Here is a 15308-nt window from a genome sequence, read left to right on the forward strand (position 1 = left end):
CTCGTGTTTCCTTCGCAAACGGGAGGCCTGTGAGTTCCCACGTGGTCTTTCCGGTCTCCTCTGTGGTTTCAGAAGCGCTCAGGATTCCCATGGGGCCGTCAACTCCTGGCTTTTTTTCCCACTGCCCTGCTGGGGTACTTGCCACACGGGAGTGCAGGGAGGGGCCTCTGGAATGAAGTCGGGGCAGTAAGTGACCGCTAACGGAACACGGTGACCACCCACACCGGGTTTTTTTTTTTTTTCTTTAGTCCAAAGTTAGTTTGCCAAATGTTGCCAATAGCTGAAACAAAGTACTTCTGGGACAAAAGAGAAAACTCATTCTAGGTCTCAGGTGTGAGGCTTAGGGATGGAACTCAAGTTGAATAGTAACAAATGGGCCAAACTTGCCTCGCATGCTTCCGGGAGCTCTCCAGGATTCTGTGAACAGTGCTTGACACGTGTTGGAGGGGACGCACGCCTGCTTTGATTTCCAGTGGGAAGAAAAGATCAGCGTGGCCCACGGTGTCCGTATCCCCGTGTGCCCTTCAGACCACGTTCCTCGCCCGTGCGTCTCTCCACGGGCCTGCACGCTGGCCGGTGCCTCCTGAATGCACGCCTCGCGGGGACGAGCTTGGTAGGGCCGTGGTCATCTGTGTGGAAGGCTTTGATGGTTCAATAAGATTCACTTTTTTCCAATAAGATTTAAAAGGCCATTTATGAAGCCTCGACTTCTGTCACAGATAGGAAACTGGGGGGGGGACTCCTTCCTACAAACATTTTTGTTCTTCCTGACACTGGTATTTCAGGGGTAAGAGAGCTACTGACACACAGAAACCTTTTCGAAAACCAAAATTATAGAACTTTCTTCCCCCCTTTTTCTCGAGGGAGAGAGATTAGAAGACTACGTTAAGAATTTTACTTAAAAATACGTATTTAAAATTTTTTTCCCGTGTCCCAGGAATTAATCAAGTGACTGTAAAATGGCTTTCTTCACCATATGCTGTTTTTAAAGACGATGTTCCGGTCCTCCGTTTTCTGTCTGATTTTGCGGTTCAGATCAACTCTATGCCACGTGATGGTCTCTGAGCTTTACACGGGAGCTTTCTCGCTCAAAACAAGACAATGTCCCATTCCTGACTGACCCCACGAGGATTTTGTTCACCGTTTTAACTTTTAAGGGCTCTGCGTTTTCCACCTCCTGGTGACTTGAAGCCCCTCCCGGGTCGCGGGCAAGTGACAGGCAGGCTGCGTCTGTCCCGTGTGTGAAGCGGGACCGTCACACAAAAGGGGGAGCGTGGTGTCCAGGAGATCCATGTTTCCGTGTGTCTGTCCGGCACGCGAGAGCCCCGTATACTTGATCGAGGCCCAGAAGCCCCTCCTCGAGATGCACTCACATCTTCTCCAGCCGAGGGCCCTTCCTGAAGTCACAGAGGACAGGGACTTAGCAGGGAGTTTAAGAGAAAATAGGGGGCGGGAGCGTGCGTGAGGGTCGGGCAGTGGGAAAACGGGTCCTGTGGATACTGTGAACGCTTCTCCCGTGGCTGCTTATCCAGGCCTGCGCTTTCCCGCGTAGGGATTCATGCGAATGCGAACACTGTGAACTTAAACACCGATTAAGGTCACGCACTGAGTACTACACATACGAGTTTGTAAAGCCTTCCTCCCTTCCCTTGTGCGTTAGCGGCTAGAGGACTTTTTTGTTGGCCTCCGGGCTATTTTGCAGACTGGCGTGTCCAAGGCGGTTTCTTCTGGACGCTAAGGTCTGAGTGGGGCACCTGTACGTCAGGAACGGGGTGCTCACGTTGGTTCTGGCACGCCGGTGGCACTGCCCGGTTCGGGACTGTGCCCGTGACCTCTGCAGAGGCACGCAGGGAAGCCTCGCGCGCGTGTGTGCGCGTGTGATTAGCGCAGCGAGAACAGAAGCAGCGATCTCATTGTCCCGGCTGAAAACCGGCTGTGAAGAAGGAGGTTTGGACAGAGCCCTTTACGTAAACCCACCCTCCAGTTCAAGTTGGAGCCCAGCCCTTGATTCCTGCTGGTGGCTACCTGGCCAGTCGCTGCCCGTCTAGATTTCTGATGGGTTTTGCCGGAGAGGCCTGGCACATTCTCTTCTGGAGCAGAAAGGGACAGATTGATTTCTGTCGCTGCCACCAGCTGGGGGGTGGGGGGGGCGGTTTCCACGTAATAGTCTCGCATGTCACGGTCTCGAAGCCTCGCGGCACAAGCCGGCGGTCGCTGCAAGTCAGGACGTTTCTGCCGGGTGGGACACGGGTCCCGCGCTGGCGTAGACCCGGAAGCCAGGCCCCCGTCTCCACTGTCCCAAACCTGCTCAGGCGTGATTACCAAAGCGTGTGGCACGGGCACACTCACACTGCCACTTCCTGCAGAGCAAACTCAGGTTCCCTCCGGGTCCCTTTCTTCAGCACTCCCGTTGGATGCGTGAGGGGGCGTCCGGAATGCGCCCCCCTGCCCAGTCCACCCCGCTCCCAGCCGGTCGGGAACGTACCGTTTGTGATTTAGGCTTGTGGTGTTTCACCCCAGTGTCCCATCAAAGCTAGATTTTTCTTTTAAAAGAAGAAAATGCACGGTTTTCCAGGCACGTGGCCGGGTCTGGCTTCATGATCGAGCGTGGTGATGGATCTGCCCGACGGCGATCGTATTCCACGGTAGCACTTTAAAAACACGTCACTGGGGCGCCTGGGTGGCCCGGTCGGTTGAGCGCCGACTTCAGCTCAGGTCACGATCTCGTGGTCCGTGAGTTCGAGCCCCGTGTCAGGCTCTGTGCTGACAGCTCGGAGCCTGTTTCAGATTCTGTGTCTCCCTCTCTCTGACCCTCCCCCGTTCATGCTCTGTCTCTCTCTGTCTCAAAAATAAATAAACGTTAAAAAAAAAAATTAAAAAAAAAAAACAAACCATGTCACTGTCCTGCACCAAACCACGGAAGATGTGGCTGGATCACGAACGGTCTTTGAGAGAAATAAACGTGCACACGGAACCCTAACACCGAGTTCTGTTTGCTGCGCCCCGGGTCACGTTCCGTCGGGTGCTCGGCCGTCTGTGCCCATGCCCGTCGCGGTCGGCTGCGTGAAAGAAGTCGTGGGCCCTTCGCTTGTTGCTGCCGCCCCTTGCTTTGTTCTTGGCCAGTTGTGGGTGCTACCCGTCAGGGTCGGCTCAGCCTGGGTCCTCCAGGGGCGGAAGCTGGCATGAGGTGACCCTGCAGGACGCCCCGCAGCCTTCTGGGCGCAGTCTTGCATACATCCCTCGGCTCCTGTGGTCCTCGCTGCCCCAGCGGAGGCCCATCCGGGAGAGTGTGGGGCAGGCTCCTGCGTGGGGCTCAGAGTACGGATGGTGTCACACTGGCTTGGGGCCCGTGGTGGTTAACGGGTGGGGCGGGGCAGCGGGGGCCGGAGCCGGGCACAGACAGATGGACGGATCCCACACGAACCCTGCAGGCATCTGGGCTGCTTCCCCGCTGTGCCCGGGTGCTGTGGCATTTGGGAAACTGGTGCACAGACCCCGACCTTTTCTCAGGGTGGCCCTCCTGGGTACGGAGTGGGGGCCCAGATGATTGATACCTCTGCCGTCGAGGGGGACAGTCTACCTGTGCAGAGCCCCAGCCGTCCCGGGGCTCGGATTCGGATTCTCAGCTCTGCTCGTGGCAAGGTGGTGGCCACGTGTCTTGTTAGGGATGAAGGCGTCCGGGGGTCTGAGACCACGGCCCTTTCTGTGCTGACGCTGGACCAGATGTGCTCGCTGGAAGGCCAGCCTTGCCCTGATTTACCAGGTCACCTTGAGGCACACGCTGTATTCTTACCGATCCCGCCACACTGCCCACATTAATCCACGTCAACCACCTGCGGGCTGTGAATGTGCACCCCTCGTCCCCAGCACGCACCCCTCCCTGCTCTAATGACCTAACCGAACACAAACCCCACCTGCTCCGCGAAGCAGCTTCGGCCACCAAGGATGACGCAGAGCACGGGGCACCTCTTCCACGTGCTTGTCACTTGACCCCAGATCACGGCCTCCTACGCGGGCTCCTGGGCGTATCCCCAGGGCTCAGGACAGCGCACCTAGGGAGCAAGGACCAGGGTCAGCAGCCAGCCCCATATAAGCACATCTGGCAGGTTTGCTTACGCCCATCCTGCCCCCCTCATCCGGGCGCAGGGTCAGGGGACAGAGCCTGCCAAGGAGGGCACGGCTATGACAAAACCATGCCGTTGTGACCTTGGTCGCCTACCAGTACCGAGTGCCCGACATACGCATCGGCAAATGGTGCATAAAAAAAGAAAAGGCAAGCTGCTCACCACAGAAGCCCGGATACCAGGATGGATGGCCTTGCACGGTGCCCGCGCTGAAGAGAACGCTGCCAGACCAGACCCCCGTCCCACGGCGCCCCAGAGGCACCAACTTCCACGCGCAGAGCGCAGCCCACCCCGGCTCCGCACCACCCCTCCACGCTGCGAACCGTCCCGCTGTGTCCTGCGTGTGCCAAGCATTCAACCGCTGATATCAGCGTTTATCAAGTTGGATGCTGGGGTGCCTTGGGCTGCGTGGTATTTTACGCGGACGCGGGACAGAGACTCGGAATCACAACGGTGGTAAGTGTATTGACTGAGCACTTACTATGTGCCAGAGCTGGTTAGTGACTCTTAACACTCTTTGAGACAACCCCGTGAGTTATGACCTACCTCAGCTTTACAGATTAGGAAACCGAGGCACAGACAGGTTAAGTAACTTGCCCAAGATTCCACAGTGGGTAAGTGGCAGAAAACAGAATGTGAGCCCAGGCTGTCTGGCTGGTGAGTCCCTGCTACCTTGCGTCAAAAGCAGAGACCAAGGACTTACGGCCTGATGTCGGCTTTTTCTGAACTTTCAGCTCCCTGCGATGGGCGAGAAAACTATCAAGTGACATCCCATGCTTTGCACACAGTGAGAATTAAGTCACTTGCTGATTAGATTGCTGTCTTTATCTGGAGAGCAACACTTAGCCAGACTGAAAAGCTACAGGTAGTATAGAGAAGTGACTTGGGATATTTAGTCGTATGAAGTCCAGGATGAAGGGAGTCAACTAACAAAAAACCAGGGCTGATGAGCCATGTTAGTTAGTCCACGTGGGAGGCAGCCAGTGTCTGGGCTGAGACCATCGTCTCGGGGCAGGGGTGGAGGCGGGGGGGGGGGGGGGGGGAGGGGGGGAGGAGTGACGACAGGGCATGGTGATTATGCCCTAGGAAAATCCACTCAGGGTAACGGAAGCTCTATTGCTTACTTATTTTTAATTCCCCCGACTTATTTTGTAAAATTTCACACCTACAGAATAACCCACATAGCCTTCAACTAGATTCAGCGACTTTGCTAAACTCGCTCTGCCTGCCTATCATCTAGCGATCAACTGATCGATTGCTGGAGACGTCGTGTCCCACCCTGACGTCTTCAGAGTGCATTTTCCAAGAAGGACGGCATCTCTACATCACACACCCAATAGCTGTCGTGCTTGGGAAACAGGACGCTGATGCGATACCACTATCCAGAGTCAGAGGCCACAAGCTGCCCAGGGAACATCTTCTACACGTGGTTTTTCTTTTCTTTTTTTTTTTTTTAGGCAAGGCTTCCGCATTGTTTTGTTCTTCAGGGTAAAATTTGAGGGGTGCCTGGGCGGCTCAGTTGGTTAAGTGTCCGACTCTTGATTTTGGCTCAGGTTGTGATCTCATGGTTTTGGGAGTTCGAGCCACATGTCAGGCTCTGAGCTGGTGGCACGGAGCCTGCTTGGGATCTTCTCCCTCCCCCTTTCCCTGCTCACTCACTCACTCTCTCTCAAAATAAATAGACGTTTTAAAAAATAATAAAATTTGACACTTTCAGAAACAATGTTTTTTTTTTTAAGTTTCTTTAAAAAAAAAAAAACTTTAAAATTCTGTATATAGGGGCGCCTGGGCGGCTCAGTTAAGCGTCGGACTTCAGCTCAGGTCAGGATCTCGCGGTTCCTGGGTTCGAGCCCCGCGTCGGGCTCTTGTGCTGACAGCTCAGAGCCTGGAGCCTGCTTCGGATTCTGCGTTCTGCTCCCCTTTCTCTGCCCCTCCCCCCCCCCCAAATAAATAAACACTAAAAAAAACTTGGATATAAATCTGCCTTAAAAGGCAGCTTTATTCCTTCCAACTTTCACGGAAGGAATATACTGAACCCGTTGGGAATTCTTTTGAAGATGCGATGACCATAGCAAATATCGATTCCACCCCTGTGCTGCACAAACCAACATGAGAAATGGCTTTAGACGGGGTCAGGTCTTCCGCTTGTACAGGTTTCCGCTCTGCTGTCCTACCCGTGTTTGATGTGCAGAGGCCTCGGCGGCCAGCCACGTGGGCATTCGAGAACCGTGAGGTCACTAGAGGGGCAGGGGTAGGCGCGGGGTATGCGTTAGCTGCAGGCTGCAGGGGTCAGTCTACGGCTCTCGGGGACTGAACAGAGACCCGAATGCTGAAGAGGTAGATGGTGGCGGAAAGCCCCCAGAGAGCATTCCAAGGTAGAGGGAATACGTACAAAAGACCCTGAAGATGTGACTGAGGAACAGAGGGCTGGAGGGAGGTTGGGATCCACAGCTGGGGCGGGTGTGAGCAGGGGAAGGGTGTGGAGGTGATGATCAAGAAAGGCGTCGCAGGCTGAGGTTCAGCCCCACAGTACAAGCCATCAGGAAGCCACTGCAGATTGTCAGGGAGGGGCGGAGACAGAAGCTCGGGGCACCCGGGCCACACTCAGCTTGCTCCCTGGGCAGCCGCTCAGCCTTCTACCCTCCTGCCACGCCGTTTCGATGGGCCCTCACTTATCACCAAGCTTGCACACATACCCATTCACACAAGTGAGTCTAGCTGAGAACACATTTCTGCTCGTGGGACTGCCGTGCCGTAGGCTCTATGCATTTAGAATTTCCATATTAACCAAGGGCCCCCATGGGGGTTATACCAAATTATTCTCCCACCAGGAAAGGATGAGACAGCTCATTTTATACACTCTCTTCAAAATGATGCTATTAAGCTTTAAAAAAAGCCCAATCTGCTAATGTAACAGGTGAAAATGATTGTGCTGCCACTTTGCTTTTTCTCCTGTAGCAGTACAGTTGAAGAGCTTTGCTTAAGCTTAAGAGCCACTATGCCTGCTTGCTTGCTTTTTTTAAACTTTTTTAATGTTTGTTTGTTTTTGAGAGAGAAACACACACACATACACAGAATCTGAAGCAGGCTCCAGGCTCCGAATTTTCGGCACAGCGCCCGACGCAGGGCTGGAACCCACAACCGAGAGATCACGACCTGAGCTGACATTGGAGGCTTAACCACTGGGCCGCCCAGGCGCCCCGAGCCATTGTATTTCCTCTACTGGGAACTGTCCGTTTTTCTATTGGGTTCTTTACCTTTTTCCTGTTGATTCCTAGGAGCTTCCCGTGTAGGAGGCAAATGAGTCCTGTCTGATGTCCATTTCAAATTCTTTTTCCATCTGCTTGTCCCTTCTTGCAGTTTATCAGTGGAACTTTCTGCCAGGCAGAAATGAAGAAGACAGTGTTACTGCTCTGCTCCGGAGACTAAAAGACTCCTCTAGTCCCTTCTAACATTCTGTGGCCACACGTTTTGGGGTTTTGTTTTGAGAGAGAGAGCAAGCGAGCCGGCGAGTGGGGGAGAGGGACAAAAGGAGAGCGAGAGAGAGAATCTTAAGCAGACTCCAAGCCCAGCACAGAGCTCAACGCGTGGCTGGATCTCACCACCCTGGGGGGCATGACCTGAGCCAAAATCAAGAGTCGGAGGCTTAACCGACTGATCTACCCAGGTGCCCGCCCGCCCGCCCGCATGCACTTTTGATGGAGGTCAGTCAGCAGGCCACCGAGCCCCCAGGGTGGGGAGAGTCAGGGAGCAGTCTGGCCTCAGTTGCCCTGGCCAGGGTGGTGGTATTCCCAAACCTTCCAGCATCACACGGGTCAAGGTGTGTATTTCAAGAGCCCACCCTGCGGGGTCCAGATGCTGCCTCCTGGTACTTCCCCAGCTTGTTGGGGCATTGTAAGCGCTCCGGGGCGGGTTCCCTGAGTGGACCAGGAGGACTGGGGCACACTATTGGCTCCTTTCAGCACTACCACCTGGCAGCAAATCTCAGACAGGTTTTAAAGAAAAATTCGACCCTTTCTTCCAAGTCTCCCCGCCCCCAAAAGAAATTATGGCTCCAGCAGCCACCAGAAGAGACTTACAGGGGCCCCGGGAGCTGTGGGCTGTGGGTTTGTGCAGCACAGGGGTGGAATCCATATTTGCAATGGTCATGCGTCGCTGCCAGAGTCACACCAGCCACGCCTCCCGGGAAGGGGCAGCAGAGCCAGCCCCGCTTCTCCCAGGCCGGTCCGGATCCACGCCGCCCCTGCCCTCCGCCTCGCCATCCACACCGTCCGCTCCCGGCGCCACGCCACCCACTCTCCCACTCCGGGTTTAAGCCGCCTGCCCCCTGCCGCTCTCCGTCCACGCCGCCCTTTTCCTCTATCAACCACTGGCGCCTCGCCACTCTCCTGTCTTCACCGCCCGCTTTCCCACTACCCGATCCACATCGCCCGCTCCGGGAGCCACACCACCCACTTTCCCAAGCCCGGTCTACACTGCCTGCTCCCTGCCGCTCTCCGTCCACGCCGCCCTTGCCCCCCGCATCACCATCCACGCCTCGCTGCTCTCCAATCCACATCATCCGCTCTCCCACTCCCGGTCCACACAGCTTACGACCTGCTGCCCAGCCCCCGCCGTCCGCTCCCGGGTCCACAACCCCGGTTCGCGCGGCCCGCTTTCCCACTCCCCGTCCACACCGCCCGCGACCTGCTCGCTGCCCCGGGTCCGCGCCGCCCGCGCCCCGCCGCCGCCCGTGCACGCCGCCCGCTCTCCGTCGGCCCCCCGTCCGCGCCGCCGGCGCCCGCGCGAACTACAACTCCCACAATGCCCCGCCGCCGCCCCCCGGCTTCCGGTGCTGCGCAGTTTCCGGAGCGGATCGCAACCCGGAGTCCGGATCCGAGCCCGCTCTGCACATTCCACAGGCAGGTAAAGCCCGGGGCCCCGCGCCCGCCGCCGCCCCCGCGCGCCGCCCCGGCCCGGCCCGGCCCGCGCCCCGCGCCCCGCGCCCCGCGCCCGGCCCGCCGCCCCGGCCCCGCCCGCCCGCCGCCCGCCCCGGTCCAGCCGCCATGCCGCTTGTTCTTTGTTACATTCGCCGGCTGCGGGCTCCGTGGGCGATCGGAGTCAAAACCCGGCTGGATTTCCCGGAGCCGCTCCGGGATCGCCCTGCGCGCCGCCCGCCCGCCCGCCCCGCCGCCCCGCGGCCCGCGCGCTCCGGGCCCGCAGCCCGCCGCCCGCCGCCCACGGCCCGGCCGGCGCGGGGTGCGGGGTGCGGGGCGCGGGGCCGCGCTCGCCCGTGGGTGCGGCGCGGGGGCTCCTCCGCCCCCGGCCCCGGCCCGCGGTCCCCGCCCCCGGGCGCCCTCGCCGCCGACGGCCCGGCGTGATGTCACCGCCCCCATCCCCCCACCCCGGCCCCCCCGTCCTGGCGCCCGGCCCCCCGGGGGGCGCTCGGGGAGGGTCCCGGACCCCCGCCCCGGAGGTTAGGAGCGCAGACCCCGGAGTCCGGGCGATGGGGTTCCCTGGGCCCCCCCCCCCCCCGAGGGCACCCCGCTCCCCCCTCTCCCCCCTCTCCCCGTTTCCGTAAGCCCTTGGGTGGCCGAGGGAAGGGAGTGAAGTCCCTGGGCAGGTGACACGGGGTGGGTGGCCGACCCCGGGAGGGGCTCGCCGGCCGCACAGGTGAGGCCCGGCCCGGCTCGGCCCAGCGCGGACAGGTGGAGGCGCTGGCCATGTGGCCTCTCGCGCGAGGGACAGGTGTGCGCGGCGAGGGTCAGGTTAGAGAAGACAGGAGTGAACTCGCTGTGGAAAATCCACCGGCCTGATAGGGTAACGGGCTTACCTTTATTAAGCTCTTCGCGTAGGGGATGGGGTTTCTCCCCCAAATGCTCAGAAATTGCCCCCACCGTCCCCAAGGGCACGTTAAAATGGTAGGAGTGTGACATCAGTGACACATGGACCCGTCTACGTGATTAAAGCCACCAACACAACACCACGTTTGCTTAAGCCACTTCCCTAAACTCCAGATTCACCAGGTAAATTTGGAGAACTCAGCTTGGTTCCCGAAGGTATTTTTGAGGATGAAAAGTAAGGGAGCCCCTGGTTTTGTGATGAACCCTAACAGGGAACAGCAAGAACTCTCCCAGAGAGTGTGGAGAGGTAGGCAGTGTTGTGAGGAGGGAGGCGCCCCTCCCCGACACAGCACACCAGATATTTTGTTTCAGACCTGCACGTTTTCCATATTTTCACGGCTCCACACGGCTTCCGATTTCCTTGACATCACTGCCTTACGGTGAACGGCTCAGAAATAGAGCTGCGAAGTTTGGGTTTTGAAAGGGAAAAACGGCGAAGTCCTTCCTTTGTACAGAGTTTTTTTTTCCCCTGTTGATTTCTTTGATTCCTACGTTGGCAAAAAAGTTGCCAACAAAGAATATAATGTTACATTCTCTTTTGGAAGCAGAAGGGACCGTTATTGTTATGTTTTTAACCAGAAGGCCAATCAATCAATCAGTCAACCCCAATTGCAAGGCTGATCCCTTTTCTGGGAGTAATTATAGTTGAGAAAGAACTCAGTTTGCTTCAGATACCCTTCTAATCACCATTCTTTTGCTATCGTTCTCTGGGGAGAGAGCCAGGACAGGAACGCGCCTCCCGTTTTGCAAACGTTTAAGGGAGATGGAAGGAATGTTTCTGATACACGTGGTCTCAGAGGTTAAGTTTGTTAAGCAGTGACTCAGGTGCACTTGGCGGTGTGCTGTTCACGTTTGTGCGGTGTGGGTGATCCGTGCCCGGCTCCCCTGAAACAGCTCATGATGTGTCCTCATCTCCCCGGCTGTTCGTTCGACACAGATTTATTCAGCCAGGGCCTGTTGTGTTGGACAAGCCAGAAGGCCCTGCCTCTCGCGCCCCACGCTGTGGAGGGCAGAGGAAGGTGTTGACAACGAATAGTAACACTCAGTGAGGTGGGCAGCGGTTGGGGTTGGAGGGTGTAGGGGAGAGGAAGCAGGGGGAGGCTGTGGTGGGGGGGGGGGGCATGCTCAGGCAGTCTGAGCAGGGGGCGTTGGGGCTGAGATCAGTGCCGTGAGGTGCTCGTGGAGGTCGGGGTGAGCGTGTCGGGGGCAGATGAGTGGCACGCGTAAAGGGCCCGGTGTGGAGCCAGCTGCGTGTGCCCAGGGGGGAGAGGCGGTGTGGCGGGGGGGGGGGGGGGGGAGCCCGGGCTGTCCGCCGCTCAGTTTATCCCGAGTGCCAGACGGATGCCACAGAGGGCTTCAGCAGGGGTGGGACAAGATCTGTGTCTGTGGCGGCCACGTGGGGAATCCGGGCCTGACAGGATTCCATTACAAACAGGGTGGAGGCGGGAGGGAAATGAGGAAGTAGGACAAAGTATATTTCTAGAGCCAGGAGGCCCCGCTGCAGGTTTGGTTGGGAAATGCGTGGCAGGTGACAGGAGGTGCCGATTACCGAGGTGCAGGTGACCGGTGTGTGGGGGCCCCGGGAGGAGGAGTAGACAGCGGCGTCTTCCAACTGCCCCTCTCCGTCTGGGGCGGGAGAGACCGCCCCAGTCTGGGGGCCGGGGGAGGGGCCGGGTCCTCACCTTCCTGACGCACCGGCATCCTGGAGAGGGGTCCTACCCCTCGCAGCCCGGGAGAGATCCCTACAGATGGGGGGGGGGGTGTCGGGGGAGTGGCCTCGCTGGGGGTCAGAGACCTCAGGCTTGCAGCACGTGGAAGGCGTCCTTACGCGGACGGAGCCCGTGGCACTCACGGTGGCAGGATGGTGGCCGTGGGAGGCGCTGCTCTAACAGAGCTCTCCCTTCCCGGCCACACGCCTGTGGAACGGGGCTCCCGCACTCACACTTAGAGAACTGGAGTGGGAACGGATCTGCACACTTGTCCGTGGCGGGCCAGCCCACTGGGGAAAAGGCCTGTGCGCCTCATCGGACGTGGCTTCTTTGCCAGATGGCTGTTCGCCGGAACACGTGCTGTCATTTCGTCGGCGTCGGCGGGGCTCCAGTTCGCGCAGCCCCGGCCCGACCCGGAAGACGCCATCACAGCCTGCGGGCCTAGAAGAGCTGGCCTGGTTGGACCTGCGTGCCTGAGTTCACGTGCACACCCGCAGGTGGCCCCGTGGAGTCCTGCCGAGCGCGAGTCCGTAACCGTGGCCGTCCCGTCCCGCTCGCAGCGAGGGGAGCGGCGGTCACAGACGCAAAAGGGCCGTGGACGGTGACAGTTGAGGGAGAGCTGGTTCGCGTGCGTGGTACACGGATGGCCGTGGAGATCACGCTGTCGCGCTTCGATTCCAGCAGACGTGCTTAGAGGAGCGACCTAACGGTTTTATTTCAAGAAGCCAATATTTATAAAATGCTGGAAATCCTGTCCTTGCGGCTGTTAAAACTAGGGACGAGCAGTGTGAGCTTAAGTGCCGGGTTGTCAGCAAAGCGGTCGGTGGGGTCGGGGCCGAGGAACGGACCGGGGACACGGGCCCGGGAGGCGACGTGGGGGCAGGGGCTGGGTCCAGAGGGAGAGGGGACCAGGGGGCAGCCCGGGTCACCCTACGGAGGCGGCTTTGGACAGGGGACGGGAAGGGAAAGGGACTTGGGAAGGCGCCCCGAGAGACGCGAAGTAGGTTCCAGAGGGAGGGTGTGACGGCTGGTGCCTCGTTGATGGAGGGCTGGGCTCAGCAAGCTGGAAGGCGAGGACAGGGCTGGTGGGAGGGCTTTGGTGGAGCCCTGGGAGCGAATCCTCCCGTTCAAGAGGGAACGGTAGTTGAGGAAGCCGACAGAGTCCTTCCCGGGAGCTTTGCAGTAGAAAGAGAAGTGGGGCCTTCGAGGTCACGGGGGAGGGGACATTAAGGAAAACATTTGCGTTTGAGGGTGAGCTCAGATGGAGGCTGGCGGGAACGTTGCAGGGCTGTAAACTGCCACAGAGAGAGGTGTGCAGTGAGGAAGGTGGGGGTGGCCTGGGGCCTCCCAGGGAAAAGTGGGTGCGGCGTGCCTGTGTGGGGCCGGACAGGGTCGGGGAGGAGGGGCCGTTAGGGGAGGCCTGAAAGATCGGGTGGGAGTTTGACAGACGGAGGAAGAGTTTCCAGAACGGGCAACGAGAAGGGGTCGCCGAGGCCGGCAGCTGGCCGTGGAGCAGCCCTGCAGAAGCACAGTGGGGGCGGCTGGGGTCACGGCGGGGGCCCTGCTGGGGCCCCTCACCCTGATAAAGCCCAAAGGAACCCCGCTGTGGACCCTCCCCTGCGCCTTCCTGGGCCTGCAGGGTCAGATTTCCACGAGCTTGCGTAAGGCTGAGACTTGGGTCTCTCTGGGATGATGCCGATCTCTGCCTCATTTGTGCCACGTCTTCCTGGCTCCGTCTGGCCTGTTCTCGACCCGCAGCATGACCCGTGTCCCCAGTTACGGCCGCGAGCACGGATGTCGTGCAGGTTCAGGGCACCGGCATTGATGCCCTTGATGTCGCTGGAGGCAAACCCTCTGTGAGTCGGCCGTCCTTACATCATGATTCGTGCGGGGATAACGCTCGGGGTGATGTGGCAGGACTGTCCCTTCCCGCTCGTCTGTGGGGAGGGGAGACCGTGCCTGCAGGACAGACTCTGTCTTAGAGGAGGAGTGGTCCGGGTGTTGCGTAAGCGAAGGCCTTTGGCTTCGGTGGCTTAAGAATACATGTGCTCGTTAGTTACAGTAAGTTTGCCTTCGATCGTGGCCAAAACCAGGTGCAAAACGTTGGCACGATGTTAGCGCAGAGGTTGACACAACCCTCGTTCTGACCAGGCCGCGGCCGTCCTGTCCGTGGATTCTGTGTTCTCCATGTCCACACGTCCCCCGGGGCCCCCTTTCCCCGGCACGCCGGGCTTCCCGGGACTTTGTTCTGTGCCGCTTTGCTCTCCACGGAGCTCCCCTCCTTCCCCTGAGGATGCACGAGGTTCTTTTCATCACCAGCGCTCCCAAGGGGCCCAGTTCGAAAGTGTCCCGCGAGGCCCACGATTAAGAAGCAGGCCTCACCCTCCCATGTCTCCGTGTGAGGGCTGTCCGTCGAAGCTCTGATCCGCATGGGAAAGTCGATATTACCTCGGTTCCCATTTTTAGGGGGGCAGAGTGCAGACGTCTGTCTTCCCTCTTTGCTCAGAAATCCTCTTAAAAACCACACGTGAGCATCGGAAGTGTCGATGTTGGCTTCGATGAAACTCGGGCTCAGGAGGAGAAAACAGAAGAAGTTATCAAAGAAGTGACAGAAGAAAATCCGGAGGCTGGAGGGCCCGAGCGCGAGGGCGCCAGGGCCCCTGCGAAGGTCGGTGGCGTAAGACAGAAATTCTGAAAGCTTCTGGGGGCAGCGAGTCACGTGCAGAGGTAGCCCGGCCAAGAAGGTGTCAGCCGTCCCAGCCGTGACGTTGGACGCGGAGGGACGGTGGAGTCCTACCTTCCCTGCGTGGAGTGAACACGGCCGGGTCCCGGCAAACCGTCGTCTGTTGTCTGAGACGCGAGTAGAGACATCTGCAAAGAGGGCACATCTCCACAAAAGACGTCCCTCCCGTGCACCCCAAGGAAACCCCAGGACAGTGTGGCCCCCCGTGGAAGGAGTGACCTAGCGACGGGACGCAGGGACGGGCAGGGGCTGCCTTCTGGCTTCCACACACAGTGTGTGTGTGTGTGTGTGTGTGTGTGTGTGTGTGTGTGTGTAGCTGCTCCCTCTCGTGGGGGGAAAGTTACTTCAGATGAGGGAAGGAGAGAGGGGCAGGCGGGACAGATCCTTCCACTCCGCCCTGGGAGGTGGCTGGAACCGGGCCGGGTGGGTTCTCACGCTGTGGGTCTGTGCCACGCCGCTCGCGTGCCCTCCTGCCCCCACGGCCCGTGGCCCACGTCTGGAAGCACGTACCGGTCGGGGAGCTGCTCCCCTCCTGAAGTTGGGAGCCCACTGACCTGGTCACCCGTGGCCGCAGCAGAGGCCCGTGTTCTGTGTCCGTCCCTTTTCAAGACGTCAGACAGGGGCGCTGGACTCCCCGCGTCTGCTCTCGCGAACCACTGTCGGCCTGCAGATGCCGGAGGGGGAGCCAGCGGGGCAGATCGAGTGGCTCCTGGAAGTCAGTCTGTGAGCGATGAGATGTTTCCCGGATGGCGATGAGCCCCGGGCCCGGCCGGGTGGTGGTCTGTCACACTCATCCTGGGTCCCCATGGTGTGCTCACCGAGGCAGGGCAAGAGGGCGTGGGCATTAACA

General features: G+C 59.1%; 1 protein-coding gene and 1 long non-coding RNA gene across 3 annotated transcripts in view; one reads left to right on the forward strand and one right to left on the reverse strand.

Moving 5' to 3' along the window:
* Positions 1 to 2894: 2894 nt before the first annotated feature.
* On the reverse strand, positions 2895 to 8807 carry LOC122229423. The gene is made up of 3 exons (XR_006206987.1): positions 8204 to 8807; positions 7382 to 7501; positions 2895 to 4052 (listed from the first exon to the last, which is right to left on the reverse strand). It is a non-coding gene; the product is annotated as an uncharacterized LOC122229423 (long non-coding RNA).
* Positions 8808 to 8980: 173 nt separating this feature from the next.
* Positions 8981 to 15308, forward strand: part of PRDM15 (PR/SET domain 15) — a 65686-nt gene continuing 59358 nt past the window's right edge. For both annotated transcript variants that reach the window (XM_042954507.1, XM_042954509.1), the window contains exon 1: positions 8981 to 9029. The gene's annotated coding sequence lies outside the window, so the exon portion shown is untranslated. The remainder of the gene's footprint in view (positions 9030 to 15308) is intronic.

The sequence above is a fragment of the Panthera leo genome, chromosome C2 (genome assembly GCF_018350215.1).
Source record: "Panthera leo isolate Ple1 chromosome C2, P.leo_Ple1_pat1.1, whole genome shotgun sequence".
NCBI classification, from domain to species: Eukaryota; Metazoa; Chordata; class Mammalia; order Carnivora; family Felidae; genus Panthera; species Panthera leo.